We start from the raw sequence: 16,737 nt of genomic DNA, 5'->3' as shown, positions 1-16,737 counted from the left end.
TCTTTTTTTTTTGTTGGATAGGCTGGTATCCTGAATTATTCACAAAAAGACCCTAAATCTTTTTATTTTTGGCCTTTTCTTTGGCTAATTGCCTCCGAATCTTATCATCTTGACAGATTTTCAAGGCAACTTTTTCGACAAAAGAAATTAATTGGCCATAACTGAGACTATTATAAGGAATTTCTCTATTGACAGACTGTAACGCCCCGAATTTTTGTAATATTGATTATTATATATATATATATATATATATATATCTTTGTGTGTGTGTGTGAATAGATATTGGAATGTGCACTTGAGTGCGTGATGAGTTTAATATGATAATTATGAATATTGAATGATGATGAGAATTTATGTGTATGTTTGTAAAATGTGATGTGGATGCTAATTGTGCATCAAGATTAATTCTTCTGGACTGTTTGAAATAAGCTAAGTATATGGTGCAAGGTGTTATCACTGTAGCGAGAAAGCCCTAGGAGGAAGGCGTGAAATTGTCACCTTCTCACTGTAGCAAAAGGTCCCTCGCTGCAGCGAGAGAGCGGCAATGAGGGGTGCATTTTTGGATGCAGTCTCGCCGTAGTGAGAGGGTCTCACTGTAAAGAGATTCTGCAGAAACCACGATGCAGTTTTCTTTACGATGTTCGTTGTAGCGATAAGGGGCGTCGCTGCAGCGAGAGAGTGTCGTGATCAGAAGGGTATTTGAAGGGGTTATGGTTCGGAAAAATTCATTTCCTATTCCTCTCTTCAAAATCTCTTTGATTCTCTCGACCCAAAACCTTATTTCACCGATTAAATTGCCTCCAAAGTTGTTCGAGAGCCAGATTAAAGGTTGAAATTGTGTTGGAAACACTTAGAGGAAAGTTTTAATGGTTAGGATTTCAATTTCTTATCCTTATTCTCTGTTTTTTCGGTTTCCCTTGGTTCTCATGGGATTCTTCTATGTATTTAAGATGAAATTCATGTGGGGAGCACTTCCTTGGTTGATTTCGTGTGTGGGGACTCTACCCTATCTCCTTGTGATTTAAATTCATTTATTTTGCCATGAATTGCAACGTGGTTGAGATAGAACATAGAAAGATGTGTATTTGGATGAAAATGATTTGATTGTAATGGAATTGATTGATTGATATGGGTTACGATGGGAGTGTTGTGTGTTTTACAATGTGAGTGACATTGAATGTGATATGTGATGGAAATTATGTGGTTGGCTACAATGTATTTAGTGTTGGGTAATGCATGTGTTAAGAATGGTTTGGTTATGCTTGAAAATGGTGTGCATCTGAATGTAATGAGGATGAATGTGGCATTATGTGCCGTGTGTGAACTTGAATGCAAATTGTGATAAGGGTAAATTAAGTGGCCAAAATGCGGGCCTCAATAATATCTAAAAGCCCAAATACAATTATTAAATAATAAGGGTCCAAATGCAATCCTGTAATAATATTCAGCAAATCTTTCTCAACTTCAAAAAATCATAAAAAATCAAAAACAACTCCAAATCCAGCAATCCATATATGCATTTTGAAGCCCTCGATGTGTAGAATGTAATGAAATTAGAATTAGCCAAAAATGATATCTATAGAAAAAATTATGGCTAAAAGAGTAATTAGAGGTCAGAATAATAAAAAATTTGAAATAAAAGCATTTATTTCTAATAGGCCTAATTTATTCAAATAAGTAGAAAACTATAAAAATAAAGCATATGAAAAGTGTTTGTTAATAAAAATAAAACATAAAATATGTTACATCAAACTCTCCTGCACTTAAGATTTTGCCCTTCGGGGCAAATCACAAAATCAAACCATAGGGGACCTAAAACAAATTAGGCTATGTATAAAGCCCATCAAGTTCAAATATCATGGCTAGAATGGAAATCAATCCTCATACTTCAAATTGACAAATGAACTTATCAAATCAAGTGATCACTAAAGTGTATAAGGTAAAGTGTGTCACTCAAAATGCACAACATGAAGCATGATCATCCATAAGCTTGCCCATTGCCTACTTCTTCACTAGAATTCACACATACACACAAAAATCAAGAGGACTTTTCTAGGTTATAAAAAGGCATAGTGAAGGTGAAAAAATTACTATGGTAATTAAGCTAAAACCAAAAAGGATATAAGAACAATGGAGAATGAATCCAAAGAAAGTAAGCATGAAAGTAAATCCCCTAAACAAAGATATAATGTAATACAATCCAAAAATAATCCTCTTTTACTTTTGCTAGCCATCCAATGCTTCTTTTCCTTTTGATTGCTTACTTTTTCTTTTTCTTTTTCTTTATTTCTCCTTCTCTTCTTTATTTCTCCCCCACGCTTATTTCTATGACCATTCCCAAAACAATTCCAAAGTTCTTGTATCCTCTAAGACTGAGTTATTTTATTGTTTTACACCTTTGGCTTGAAATGAGTTAAGATCACAAGAAATAGGACAATTAGGCTCAAGGGGGCTTAAACAATGGAAATAATGCAAGGTTAGCTTTTTGGCTAGTATTATGTAAGAAGGAAATGATGTCTCTATCATGTTAATAGCATATAGAAATATAGTCTCATAAAGGCTCAAGGCAAGTTCTAGTGTCATACAACTATAAATGCAATCACACAATGAAGGTGTAACATCCTATACTTTCATTTAAATAAAATGAGGTTTGTTAAAGTATAATTGAAATAGATTTGGATAGAATTTATATATATATTTTTTTAAAAAAAGTAAACAGTAAAATCGCCTGTGAACAGTGTCGATGAACAATAAAACTGCCTATGAACAGTGAACCGCGTATGAACAGTGAAACTGCCTATGTACAGTGACGATGACGTCATCAATGACATCAGCATGACGTCATGACTGACGTCACATCCGCGTACAGTACACTTACAATCTGGGTATAGTACGTGTGCACAGTGTTTCTGGCATGAACAGTGACCACGAACAGTGTTTCTGGCGTGAACAGTAAGGTGATGAACAGTGTTTCCGGCGATGAATAGTAAATTCTGGTGGTGAACCGTAACTTTCAAAAATTTTCTATAAAAAGGGGGTTTCAGACGAAATTTTCATTTCTTCACTTCTATCCAAGGTTCTCAAAGGTTCTAAGGCTATATCTCACCATTTTCTCCCATACTAAACCTCCTAAACTTAAATTTTTCTTCAGATCTGTGATTCTACGTCCGTTCTAAAGGATTTCAAGTAAGTTTTTCTAAGTTTGAAGTTAGATTTACCGTTCGTTTCTCTTCTTCTTTTTCTTATAGATGTTCATGATGTTCTTAGGAAAAAATCCGTTCTAGAGTTCAAATCTTCGGTTAAATCTTTGTAAAAGCTCTGTTTTGAGGTAAGAGGGGCTCTACTTTATCATTTTGTTATGTTTATTACTTGTATTCTCATAGATCTTGTTATGTATGTGATTATATGTGGAATAATCCTTGTTTTATGAAAAATAATCGGTGAAAAGTGAGAATAATTGGCTGTTTATGTGATTTTATAATGAATAATGGTGAAAATGTGATATTATGTTCAAATAGGGCATGATAAGGTATATTGAGGATGGTTGATATGATTTTATGATTTTGTGATATGAAATATACGACGAGATGGATGTTTCATGTTTGAATATATTGTGTTTCATGTAAAAATGATGTGTATTGTGAATATGCCATGGTTTGATGTATATGATGAAAGGTATATGGAAATATAATGAAAAATATGTGTGAACATGATAAATGGCATATGTGAATATACTCGAAAGAGTATAAGATGGAAAAGGATATGATGTAAATAGTTACATAGATACACTAGGGGAGTGGAAGATGGAGACGATATGGTATATCTTGGGGAAATGTAGAATGGTGAGTGACATTCAGGATTGTGCACGGAATATTGTGTTCGAATGCACCACATGGCCACACACTCGTTTTCCGACTTGACTCCTGACCATTACCTTTGCTAAGGGGCTGTCTATTGCATGCGTTGTATCCGTATTGCATTGGGCCATCCAGCGACTATTTACATGGATGTGTAAGACCTCGGAATAGAGGCATCGGATAACTGTGGCCACAGGGAGCGGTGAGCGCGGATAAAAGTCAAAGAAATTGTGAATCTGTGGAATATAATATGTGTTGAGATGAGAATATGCTTTATATGACACTGATATATATAATGTCATTATATTTTCTTTAATCGTGATAAGATGTGTTTTGTGATGAATATGTGTTATGTATGAGTGGTAGGGTAGAGACTCACCCTTACACAACATTTTTTCAGGAAACCAGGATGAATAGTACCAGACTCACAGTACATGGATGGATGAGAACTGCTATAGGACTTAGTTATTTTGAGTTATGTAATGAATATTTTCAGTTCTATAACATTCTTTTGAAACAGTTAAAAAAATTACTATTTCTTTTTGTTGCTAATGAAAATTTTAGAATCTTTGTTTTTCGAAAGTACTTATATAAACCCTATATCATTTCATCGTTTCTTTCTCATTAGAGAGTTTTTGAAAGAACATTTACTTTACCATATTAATTTTTATGAAAATTTATCATATATTGAGGAAAGAAATATAAGGCGTTACAGAAGGAATGTAAAGTGACATGATATTGTCATCTATATGGCTTAAAACCTCACAAGGTATATATTTTATCCCAAATAATCAAACATACAAGATATCAAAGTCTACCTATCAAACTGAATAATGATTCAATCAATCCATCAAAGCCTTGAAATAATCACTTAAATAGACTATGTACAAACCAAAAACATAATACTTCCCCTACTTGAAATTAGCATTGTCCTCAATAGAAAACACAATAAGCATTGCTTGATCGCCTAGAATGCCTTATGCTCCACTTCTACTGGTAGATGACATGCCTTAGCAAAAACAACCCGATAAGGAGACATTCCTATGGGTGTTTTGTAGGCGGTTCTGTAAGCCCACAGATCTTCCTCCAAGTGTAGACTCCAATCTTTTCTGTTGGGTTGGACAGTCTCTCCAGAATTTGCTTTATTTCTTGATTGGAGATCTCTGCTTGTCCGTTAGTCTGAGGGTGGTATGGTGTAGAAATTTTATGCATAACCTCAAACTTTCGAAGTAAGGCAGCATTATGCGATTGCAAAAGTGTGATCCCTGGTCACTGATTAATACTCTGAGAAATCCAAACCTGCAGAAAATATGTGACTTTACAAAATCTACAACAACACGAGCATCATCAGTACGAGTGGCCTTTGCCTCCACTGATGATGAAATTAGCTCATCAAAAGCGTCCTTGCAGGTCTGATCAAAGATTAAATTAGCATCCTTTTGCAAAAAGGTAGATAATGGGAATGCGTTTCTGCTGAAATCCTTGATGAAACACCTATAGAAACTTGCATGGCCAAGAAAAGAGCGCACTTCTTTCATAGAAGTAGGGTAAGGTAAAGAAACAATTACATCAATCTTGGCTCTATCAGTCTCAATACCCCTACTTGACAATACATGCCTTAGTACAGTCCCTTCGGTCACCATAAAATAACATTTCTCATAATTTAAAACCAAATTGAACTATATGCACCGATCTAATACTCTAGACAAGTTATCTAAACATGTATCAACAAAGACCTATAAACAGTAAAGTCGTACATGAACACTTCAAGTGAGGTCTCTAGGAAGTCTGCAAATATGCTCATCATACACCTCTGAAATGTGCCAGGTGCATTACACAGTCCAAATGGCATCCATCTGTAAGTAAAGGTACCAAAAGGACAAGTAAAGCTAGTCTTATGTTGATCCTTTGGGGCTCTGTGTATTTGAAACTAAGCAAAAAATCTGTCTAGAAAGTAGTAATGGGATTTTCCTGCTATTCGCTCCAAGACCTGATCAATAAAAGGTAGGGGAAAATGGTCCTGGCGAGTGGCGTGATTCAGCTTCCTATAATCAATACAAACTCACCACCTATTCTGAATTCTGGTCAGAATCAGCTCGTGAAATTGGTTCTTTGTGACTGTTATGCCAATCTTCTTGGGTACAACATGGATCAGACTCACCCACTCACTATCAGAGATCGGGTATATCATTCCAGCAGCTAACAGTTTACCAACTTCTTTCTTCACTACCTCTAGGAGGGTGGGATTCAACCTTCTTTGGGGCTGTCTCACAGGTTTTGCAACTTCATCCAGTAGAATTCTGTGCATACAAGTAGATGGGATAATTCCTAGAATGTCTGCCAAAGTCTACCCAATTGCTTGCTTGTGGGTTGCTGAAGTTTGCAATAACTTCTACTCTTGTGCAGCATCCAAATTTGCTGAAATGATCACTGGCAGCTTGTTATCAGCCTCTAAAAATGCATACTTCAAGTGCTTAGGCAGAGGCTTCAATTCAAGTGTAGGTGGCTATATAATAGAGGGAAGTGTCCTGGTGGAGAAGTCTAATTTTGCAGCATGCATCAAGCTAGAGCTTTCCAAACCTGCTGCTGCATCACGTGAGACATCATTAGCTGTTAAATATGCATCTATTTCAACACCAATTTTACACAAATCTCCTATAGTGCATGTACAACTAGAAATATCAGAAAAATCAGTACAAAACTTCTCAGTTAAAACATCAATAATATCTATATGAAATGCACTATACAGCTCTGATGGATGCTTTATGACCTCAATGGTGTTGAACTGCACAATATCGTCTCCAAACTCCATGGATAGAATTCCTGAGTGCACATCAATCTTTGTCCTTGCTATTTTTAGGAAAGGTCAACCAAGGATTAGTGTAGGCATGCTGGACTCTTCTGCTATGTCTAAAATGTAGAAATTTGCAAGGAATATCAGCTTATTTACTCTCACTACCACGTCTTCTACTACTCAGCAAGGAATGAAGTGCTCCTATTTGCCAATTAAATGACTACACCAGTTTGCTTTAGAGGGCCGAGGCTCAAAGACCTGTAGATTGATGTAGGCATCACATTTATGGAAGCACCAAGATCAAGTAATGCATTGCTGAAGGTGGAACTTCTAATAGTACAAGGGACAGTAAAAATGCCAGGATCCTTGCACTTATGCAGCATATTGAGCTGTATGAGGGCTGACACGTTCCTCCCCATGCTGACTTTTTCATCCCCTTTTAGTCTCCTCTTATTAGTGCATAACTCTTTAAGGAACTTTGCATATTTTGGAATTTGTTTTATCGCATTCAGCAATGGAATGTTCACTTCTACTCTTCTAAATGTCTCAAAAAGCTCCTTATCAAAGTCTATTGGTGGCCTTGGCTTGGCCAGTCTATTAGGAAAGGGAAGGGGTGGTTTCTGCACAATTTCTGAACTGCTAGGGGCAAATTATTGCTCTGTGTTTTGCTGCTTCTTTGCGTCCACATCATCTCATACCTCTTCATCTTTCTGGTTGCCTGACAACTCCTTCCCACTCTTTAATATTATGGCACTCACGTTTCTAGGATTAACCTCTGGTTTAGAAGGAAGTTGTTCAGAATCTTGAGACTTGAACTGGTTTACAGTGGTAGCAAGTTGGCCAATCTGTGTCTGCAAGTCTTGAATGGAGACATTGACATTATGTTGGAATTGTAAATTGCTCTTGGCCATTTGTTTGACCAAATCCTCTAAAGAAGGCTTAGAACTTTGTTGTGTTTGCTGCTGCCTCATAGGGGTGGTCTATAGGCATTACTTGCTTGGCTAGTCTGTTGCTGTTGCTGCTTAGAGATATCATATCTCATATTTGGATGATCATTGAAGACAGGATTATGAGATTGGTACTAAAAACTATACAGCTGTTGTTGTCTCTGAGGTTGTTGGAAATTCGAAGCTCTGTATTGGTCTTTTCTTTCACTAAAAACTCCATAGACAAAGGCTTATTGGCTACCCTTATGCAACAAAGGACAACAATCTAAGGTGTGCTCTATGGAAGGACAAACATGACAGTCTCTGGTCACCCTTTCTTATGGAATAGTTTGTTGCATAACAGCTAGCTGTCTCACGAAAGTAGTGAGCTTCTCAATTCTGCTCTCAAGTCTGCTAGAATTTGCTGCCATATAGGTTGGTTGCTGCACATTATGCATCTCTCTCATTGGTGCCATGGCTCTTGTATTAAACTGCTAAGAGTTCTCTGCCATGTTGTTAATTAGTGCTCTAGCTGCAGATGGTGTCTTGTCCATGAGAGCTCCATCGCTTGCTGCATCAAGCATACTCCTCTCTATTGAAGCAAGACCTTCATAGAAGTACTGACTAAGAAGTTGGTCACTGATCTGATTGTGTGGACATGTTACGCATAGCTTCTTGAATCTCTCCAGTACTTATAGAGACTTTCTTGGTTGAACTATCTAATGCCACTGATCTCTTTTCTGATTCTGGTTGCTCTGGAAGCAGGGAAGAACTTCTCTAGGAACATCCTCATCATATCTATCTAGTAAGGGACTGACTGCAGGTAATATAGCCAATCTTTCACTGCACCATCTAAGGAGAATGGAAAGGCCTTCAGTTTGATGTGGTCTTCTGGAACTCCTTGAGGCTTCATTGTTGAGGAGACTATGTGAAACTCCTTCAGATGCTTATGAGGATCCTCACCTGCACTACCATTAAACTTAGGCAACAAATGAATTAGACCAGATTTTAACTTAAATGAAGCATCTACATCAGGATATTGGTTGGTATGTGACATCTAGTGCAGCTAATTCTTAAAGAGTTCTTTCGTGTTGATTATTAGTCATAATATCAGAATGCACAGATATACTATCAGAATTATCACAATTAGAGTGCACACCAACACTATCAAGGGTATCACTACAATGACTATGCACACTACCTTCCAATTTAAGTCTATTCAACCTATTCCAAGTGCGTTCAATCTCAGGATTAAATACGAGTAATTGACCAAAATTGGTTCTTGTCATGCACCAAGAAGCAGATTGGTCGAAGTCAACAGGATCAACAAAGTCAAAGTCAACTTAATTCCCCTATTTTCTATTTTTAAGATTTTTTAAAAAAAATTATATATATATTGCAATTTTTTTCTTAAATCAAAAAATAAAATAAAAATTATCAAAATAAAAAAAAAATTTAGAAAAGTGATTTAAACGATGGAATTTGTGATTTTGAGCAACACTGCGCGTAAAATGAATAATATAATATCAATGAATTCCACAACTCACAAAATAATAATAAAAAAATGTAGCGAGATAATAAAAGAGTATGCTCCCACCGTGTTCTATCACGTTTCCTAGAATTCTAACCTAATGATTTACGACATGCATTCTTACCTTGTGTAGTTTGTAAGCCTAAAGATAAAAGGGCACTAGAGCTAAAATCTATTCCATAAAGTTATCCTCAATCAGTAGGTAGTCTACTAGATGAAGGGACTTATATAGATAAGATAAGCTCTAACTGAAGTTCTTGTGATAGACAAAAAGGACGTTCATTCAAATTGCTATAACTACACAACTCCTCTAAACCTAAAGTTTACTCAAACCTGGGTATAGGGTCTCGCTCATGTTATGCATGATTAGTGGTGTGTGAGAGAACAAACAAACCTTACACAAATCAAATAATAATAAAAATGTGCGAAAAAAAATAAAAATAAAAATCAACCCAATAAATTATAATAGAAAATGGGATAAAAAATAGAAATTAAAATTATTTTAGTTTTTTATTTTTTAAGAAAAATATTAATTAAATTTTATTTTCAAATTATTTTAAATAAATAAAAAATTCAAAATTTAAATTTAAAAATTGGTTAGCTAAATTTTTTTTTCAAAATTTAAATTTAAAACTAATCTATCTAAAAAAAAACTAATCCTATCTTTAAACTAAAAAAAAAATCAAATCTAATCAAATCTTAACTATAATTTAAAATTTAAATTTAAAATTATTTATAATTTAAATTTAATTTTTTTAAAATTGAATCTAAACTAAATCTGAGGGATCTTTATCTACTGCTCCTTATCTCTACAAGATCAATGCAAAATCTCTACAAATCACACAATTCTGCAACAATACGCTTATTAATCCAATATTTAAAAAAAATATAAAATCTGAATCTAAAATTCAAAATTAAAAAAAAATATCTAAAATTCAAAACTAAAAATGCAAAATTCAAAATTCACTAAAACAGCAAAATTTAACGATAAAAATTGACAAAAATTGAAATTAAACACACTCCATAAAACGAGCAAATAAGAATATCAAATCGTAACAACAGAGACAGAAATGTAACAAAGATGAAAACAACAATTACAAATTAGAAAGTGAAAATACAATACAAAACTCTAAAACAAATCAAAACTGACAATGCGTCCCTGGCAACAACGCCAATTTGATAGACGATTGCCGAGTCGTTATCAAAACAACTAAGTTTTCTAAAAATTTTGTAGTATAGAGCCAAATCTAGGTCGATTCACAGAGACACATTTTCAGTCAAATTCAATTTTAGGTTTTCTTTTTAAAAAATTCAAATAAGGTTTTTGGGATTTTGAAAATTGCAATTAATCAAATCAAATTACGAACAGAATTAAAGTGAGTAAAAAAAATAAATTAAGAAATATCAATCCACAGAATATCAATTGCATGTAACTCTGACTATCACAGTATCTAAAGACTTAAATCTATGTTTGAACAATCACCCAATTCAATTATTAATTCAATCGAATAACCTAATTGAATAGAGTTACAAATTAAATCAAATAATCATTTAACCTAATTCGCATTAATTATCAAATTAGAGCATCAATCGAGTCCTAATTTGAAATCTAACAACAGAAAAGTCAATCACGATCGCAATAAACAATTCTAAGATTAGAGAGAAAAAAAGAACAAACTCAGAGCAATTAGCAAAGAACTCAAGTCGAAACTACAACGTTTGGATTTCGTGGATTAAACGAGAGGTTTAACCTTCCATCGAAACGCTTAACCCACGCAAGAATGAGAAAAGAACGAGAGAGTTTGAGAGAAAGTCAAAACAAGGATTCTTATTTCGGCCTAATCTTAAAAGCTCAAAGTGTCTAATCTCCTCTCTCTCCCTAATTCAAAACCTTATTAATCTATTTATAGGTTTTGATTAGGGTAAATTAAGTAGCCAAAATGCGAGCCTCAATAATATCTAAACACCCAAATACAATTATTAAATAACAAGGGACCCTATGCAATCCTGCAACAATATTTAGCAAATCTGCCGCAACTTCAAAAATCATAAAAAATAGAAAACAACTCCAAATCCAGCGATCGATATATGCATTTTGAAGCCATGGATGTCTAGAATCCAATGCAACTAGAATCAGCCAAAAATGATATTTTTAGAAAAAGTTATAGCCAAAAGAGTAGTCAGAGGTCAGAATAACTGAAAATTCAAAATAAAAGCATTTATTTCTAATAGGCTCAATTTATTCGAATAAGTAGAAAACTATAAAAATAAAGCATACAAAAAGTGTTTATTAATCAAAATAAAATATTAAATATAAACATAAAGTATGTTACATCAGTGTCTAAATAAAAAATTAGTCCCTTTCAGACAAATATCATATTCCTTAGCTGCAATATTCATCAAGGGACTATTATTCCTATTGGCAGATCCATTAAATTTGCTAATAAATTCCTTAATAGCATCCTAGATAAAACACAACTTCAAAAATTTCTACAATGTCTCAATTATGTAGGTGAGTTTATCTCTCATCTCAATAATATCATAAAGCCTCTACATGACAAGCTCAAGAAAAATCATCCTTCTTGCACAAATATTTGTATGAATGTCGTCAAAAAAATCAAGCATGAGGTCAGAGAAATAAAATGCCTTTATCTTCCTGTCTCGCATGCCTTAAAAATTGTTGAAACAAATGCCTCAAATATAGGATATGGTGACATTCTTAAACAGAAAATCCATTCCCATGAGCATGTCATTGCATATACTTCAAAACATGGAAATTCTGCACAACAAAATTATTCATCTACTAAAAAAGAAGTTTTAGACATTGTTTTATGTGTTTCAAAATTCCAATATGATATTTTGAATAAAAAATTTCTTATCAGAGTTGATTGCAAATTTGTAAAAGAAATTTTACAAAAAGTTGTCAAAAATCTTGCCTCAAAACAAATTTTGCTAGATGGCAAATAATTTTAAGTATTTTTTATTTTGATATTGAATATCTCAAAGGCACTTCAAATTCTTTTCTTGACTACCTTACTCGTGAATATCTACAGGATAAATAGCATGCCTAGAAAGGTAGTTACTACTCTTTCTAGGGAAGGAAGAAGTGATACAAGAAGAGTTAGACTCACTCTGACTTCAAACAAATATAAATCAAAATTTGCTTTAGCAGATTCAAAGTAAATATCTTCAAGGTCATCCACACTCTAGCTAGGTCATCCACCCAGAAGTCTATCCATATTGTAGAGTCGTCAACTCAATGATCTATAATTCAAAAAGTCGAGTCATCCAATAAGAATGATTCCTCTTCATCTTAATCCAAAATAGTCAAACAGACCAAAGCACACTATGTTCTACTAATTAGCACTCCCTTGGCCATTCAACAAGGAAGCCTAAGCCAACTACCCATAAAGTCTTGGGCAGAAATTACTTCTGAAGATGAAATGGATCTAGGTTTAGAAAGCATAAACTCTATCATTCAATCCCTAAAACAATCCCAGAAAATTATCAATTTTTCAGCTAAAACCAGTAAAGATATTAGCTTATTACAAGAAAAACAAATTATTAAACCTTTAACAAATCCATCTTCGTTATATAGTGAAAGGAAAATTTTCTTCAGTAATCTAGATGGAACTAGAATTTTGGGATAAAAATCCTTACAAAGCCATCTTCAAAGTCTTCCCACCTAAGATTTTACTTTAGACCGACGACATTAAATAATACAAGACAATTTTATGAATTCATATTAGTATATTCAGATTCTATCTCAATCAAAAACTCTAAGGACCAAAACTATCCTTCTATAACTACCCACTTTACAATCCAAATTCTCAAAGTCCTAACTCCAAAGGATTTTAGAAAAAAACTTGAATTCCTATAAAAAAAATTCTCCCAACCATTTGACCCAGTAGTTTAATTGATACTCTTGGTTAATTTTTTCAAGAAAAATCAAACTTATATAAATCATAATTTTCCAAATTGGTTTCTTCAATGGTGGGACATCTTTGGTCCTATTGAATCAATCTTTCCCTCTTTGGTGAAAGAAGGTTATGATCATTTCAAGATGAGATATGCACCAAAATCAAGAAATTAAGCAGATCTCAAATAGTTTTCTTTTTTTGCTTTAACTTGGGTATTCTCATGGCAATATAGGTATAGCAAATCAGAAAACCATTATATTCTTCCTGTTTTACAAAGGCATGCTTTTGTCAAATGGTGGAACCAATATGATGCATCTCATGGTAGACCTCTTAAAGTAAATAATTGGTTTGGCATGAACCCTCAATTTCTCAAAGTATCTAATCCACATACTTCAAAATTCCTCAATCGAAAATCACGAATTGCAGCTTTCCTAGCAGGATGCAATTCAAAAGAACTTTGTTAGAACATTATATTACAGCATTTTAGTCAGTCTCAACATTTCAAATATTCATCAAGCCATAACTAGTATAAAATATCAGCATTCATCAACTAATTTTAGCATTTTTAGCACATTATATTACAACATTTTAGATATATCTTCCACATACAATCAGTTTTGTATCATCCACCGAACAATAAAAAAATCCACCTCGCCACACCTACTCTGGGTTCTATCCTACGGTTTGCTCGTACATCAACTCATTCTCAACTAAAACAAAAGTATCTATATATAAGTATATCAGTATCTAGTGAATAAATATGGTCAGCTCAGGTAAGCTCCCCTTACTTGGAATGGATTTTCTTAGATCAAAATCCTCGTGAGTCCTAAAGAGATAATCAAAGCCCAAGGTACTCAGATTTCCTTATTATAATGAAATGGAGACACTTGAGAAGAAAAATCAAGAAATAAAGAGTAGAATAGGAGAATCAAGTCCCAAGAACTCACATAGATCCACACTAAGTAGATGCATGTTCTCACTTGAATTGGGAAGAAGTTTGGCTTCAGAAAGGTTTCCTCTAAGGGAAAAAGGTGAGAGAACAGATAAAACATGAGAGGAGAAAGTTGCCTAGTGAGAAATAAATGTTTTTCTACGCTGAGGTCCCTTAAATAACTCTCTAAGTCGGCACATTTTTCGCTTAAGCGGGTCCTGCTCTCGCCCAAGCAAGCTCATTCTTGCCTGGGTGAGAAAACCAGACTATAGAACTACTCAAATTTTTGCTATTCTCGCTTGAGGGAGAAGTATTGATAGACGATTGTCGAGTCGTTATCAAAACAACTAAATTTTATAAAGATTTTGCTGTATAGAGTCAAACTTAGGTTGATTCACGGAGACACATTTTCAGTCAAATTCAATTTTACGTTTTCTTTTAAAAAATACAAATAAGGTTTTTGGGGTTTTAAATTTGTAATTAATCAAATCAAATTACGAACATAATTAAAGTGAGAAAAAAAGGAATTAAGAAACATCAATCCACAAAATACCAATTACGTGTAATTCCAACTATCACAGTATCTAAAGATTTAAATTCATAGTTGAACAATCACCCAATTCAATTATTAATTCAATCAAATAACCTAGTTGAACAGAGTTACGAATTAAATCAAATAATCATTTAACCTAATTTACATTAATTATCAAATTAGAGCACCAATTTAGTCCTAATTTAAAATCTAACAACAGAAAAGTCAATCATAATGACAATAAATAATTCTGAGATTAGAGAGAAAAAGAGAACAAACTCAGAGCAATTAGTACAGAACTTAAGTCAGAACTACAGCGTTTGAATTTCGCGAATTGGACGAGAGGTTTAGCCTTTCATCAAAACGCTTAACCCATGCAAGAATGAGAAAAGAACGAGAGAATTCAAGAAAAAGTAAAAACAAAGATTCTTATTTCAGCCAAGTCTCCAAAAGCTCAAAGTGTCTAATCACCCCCTAATTTAGAACCTTATTAGTCTATTTATAGGTTTTGATTCGGGTAAATTAAGTGGTCAAAAGGCGGGCCTCAATAATATCTAAAAGCCTAAATACAATTATTAAATAACAAAGGTCTAAATGCAATCCTGCAATAATATTCAGCAAATCTGCCTCAACTTCAAAAAATCATAAAAAATTGAAAAAACTCCGAATCTAGCGACCCATATATGCATTTTGAAGCCATAGATGTGCAGAATCCAATGCAACTGGAATCAGCGAATAATGATATTTGTAGAAAAAGTTATGGCCAAAAGAGTAGTTAGATGTTAGAATAACCGAAAATACGAAAGTAAAACATTTATTTGTAATAGGCCCAATTTATTCAAATAAGTAGAAAATGGTAAAAATTATAAAATAAAGCATGTGAAAAGTGTTTATTAATCAAAATAAAATATTAATTGTAAACATAAAATATTTTACATCAGGTATCTTGCCTGAGTGAGCTACATTCTCACCTTAGCGAGAATGGGTCCAGAGAGCTCCTCATTTTCTTGTGACTCCTCGCCTAAGCGAGATCCCTTCTCGCCTGGACGAGAGGATAGTTAGGGCAGTCTTATCTCATCTCGCTTGAGTGAGATCACTCCAAAATGCTCAAATCAGCACGAACCAATCTCACTTAAGTGAGGCACACTTGGATTCAGTTAGAAACCTAATGTAACATGTTTTAGGATTACATTTATAGTTTTATTTTGATTTACATATACTTTTACTATGCTTGGTTTTTAGGGTTTTTACCATTTTCTACTTACTTGAATAAATTGGGCTTGTTACAAATAAATGCTTTAATTTCATATTTTTAAGATTCTGACGCTATAACTTTTTCTACATATATTATTTTTGGCTAATTCCATCAGCATTGGATTCTACACATCCAGGGCTTCAAAATGCATATATAGATTGTTTGATTTGGAGTTTTTTTCGGGTTTTTGTAATTTTTTAAAGTTGAGGCAGATTTGCTGAATATTGTTGCGAGGTTGCATTTGGGCCCTTTGTTCATAAATAATTGTATTTGGGCTTATAGTTATAATTAAGGCCTGAATTTTGGCCATTTAGTTATCCTAATTAGAACCTATAAATAAACTACTAAGGTTCTAAATTAGGGGAGATTAGACACTTTAAGCTTTTGAGATTTGGCTGAAATAAGAATCTTTGTTTTTACTTTCTCTCGAATTCTCTCGTTCTCTTCTCATTTTCGCGTGGGTTAAGTGCTTCGATGGAAGGATAAATCTCCTGTTCAATCCACAAAATCCAAACGCTATAATTCGAATTTGAGTTCTGGGTCAAATTGCTCCGAGTTTATTCTCTTTTTCTATAACCTCAGATTTGTGTATTAGGATTGTGCTTAACTTTTTTGTTGTTAGAATTCAAATTAGGATTTGATTAATATTCTAATTTGATTTAATTCATGATATAGTTCAATTAGGTTATTTAATTGAATTAATAATTAAATTAGATAAACGTTCAAACTCGGATTAAAATATTTAGATACTGGTGATAATCAGAGTTATACGCATTTGGTTTTCTGTAGATTAATATTTCTTCATTTGTTTTTACTCAATTTTATTCTGTTTGTAGTTTAATTTAATTAATTTGTAGATTTCAAACTCCCAAAAATTTACTCACATTCCTTAAAAGAAAATCTAAAATTGAATTTAACTGAAAATGTGTCTCTGTGAATTGATTTAGGTTTAGCTCTATACTACAAAATCTTGAGAGAACTTAGTTATTTT

General features: G+C 33.5%; 1 pseudogene; it reads right to left on the bottom strand.

Moving 5' to 3' along the window:
* LOC113866044 overlaps nt 1-6,669 on the bottom strand; it is a 50,969-nt pseudogene extending 44,300 nt beyond the window's left edge.
* Nucleotides 6,670-16,737: the final 10,068 nt, after the last annotated feature.

Source organism: Abrus precatorius, unplaced genomic scaffold (assembly GCF_003935025.1).
Source record: "Abrus precatorius isolate BTA unplaced genomic scaffold, Abrus_2018 Scaffold4, whole genome shotgun sequence".
Classification (NCBI taxonomy): Eukaryota; Viridiplantae; Streptophyta; class Magnoliopsida; order Fabales; family Fabaceae; genus Abrus; species Abrus precatorius.
This window is presented reverse-complemented; position numbering and strand designations above follow the sequence as displayed.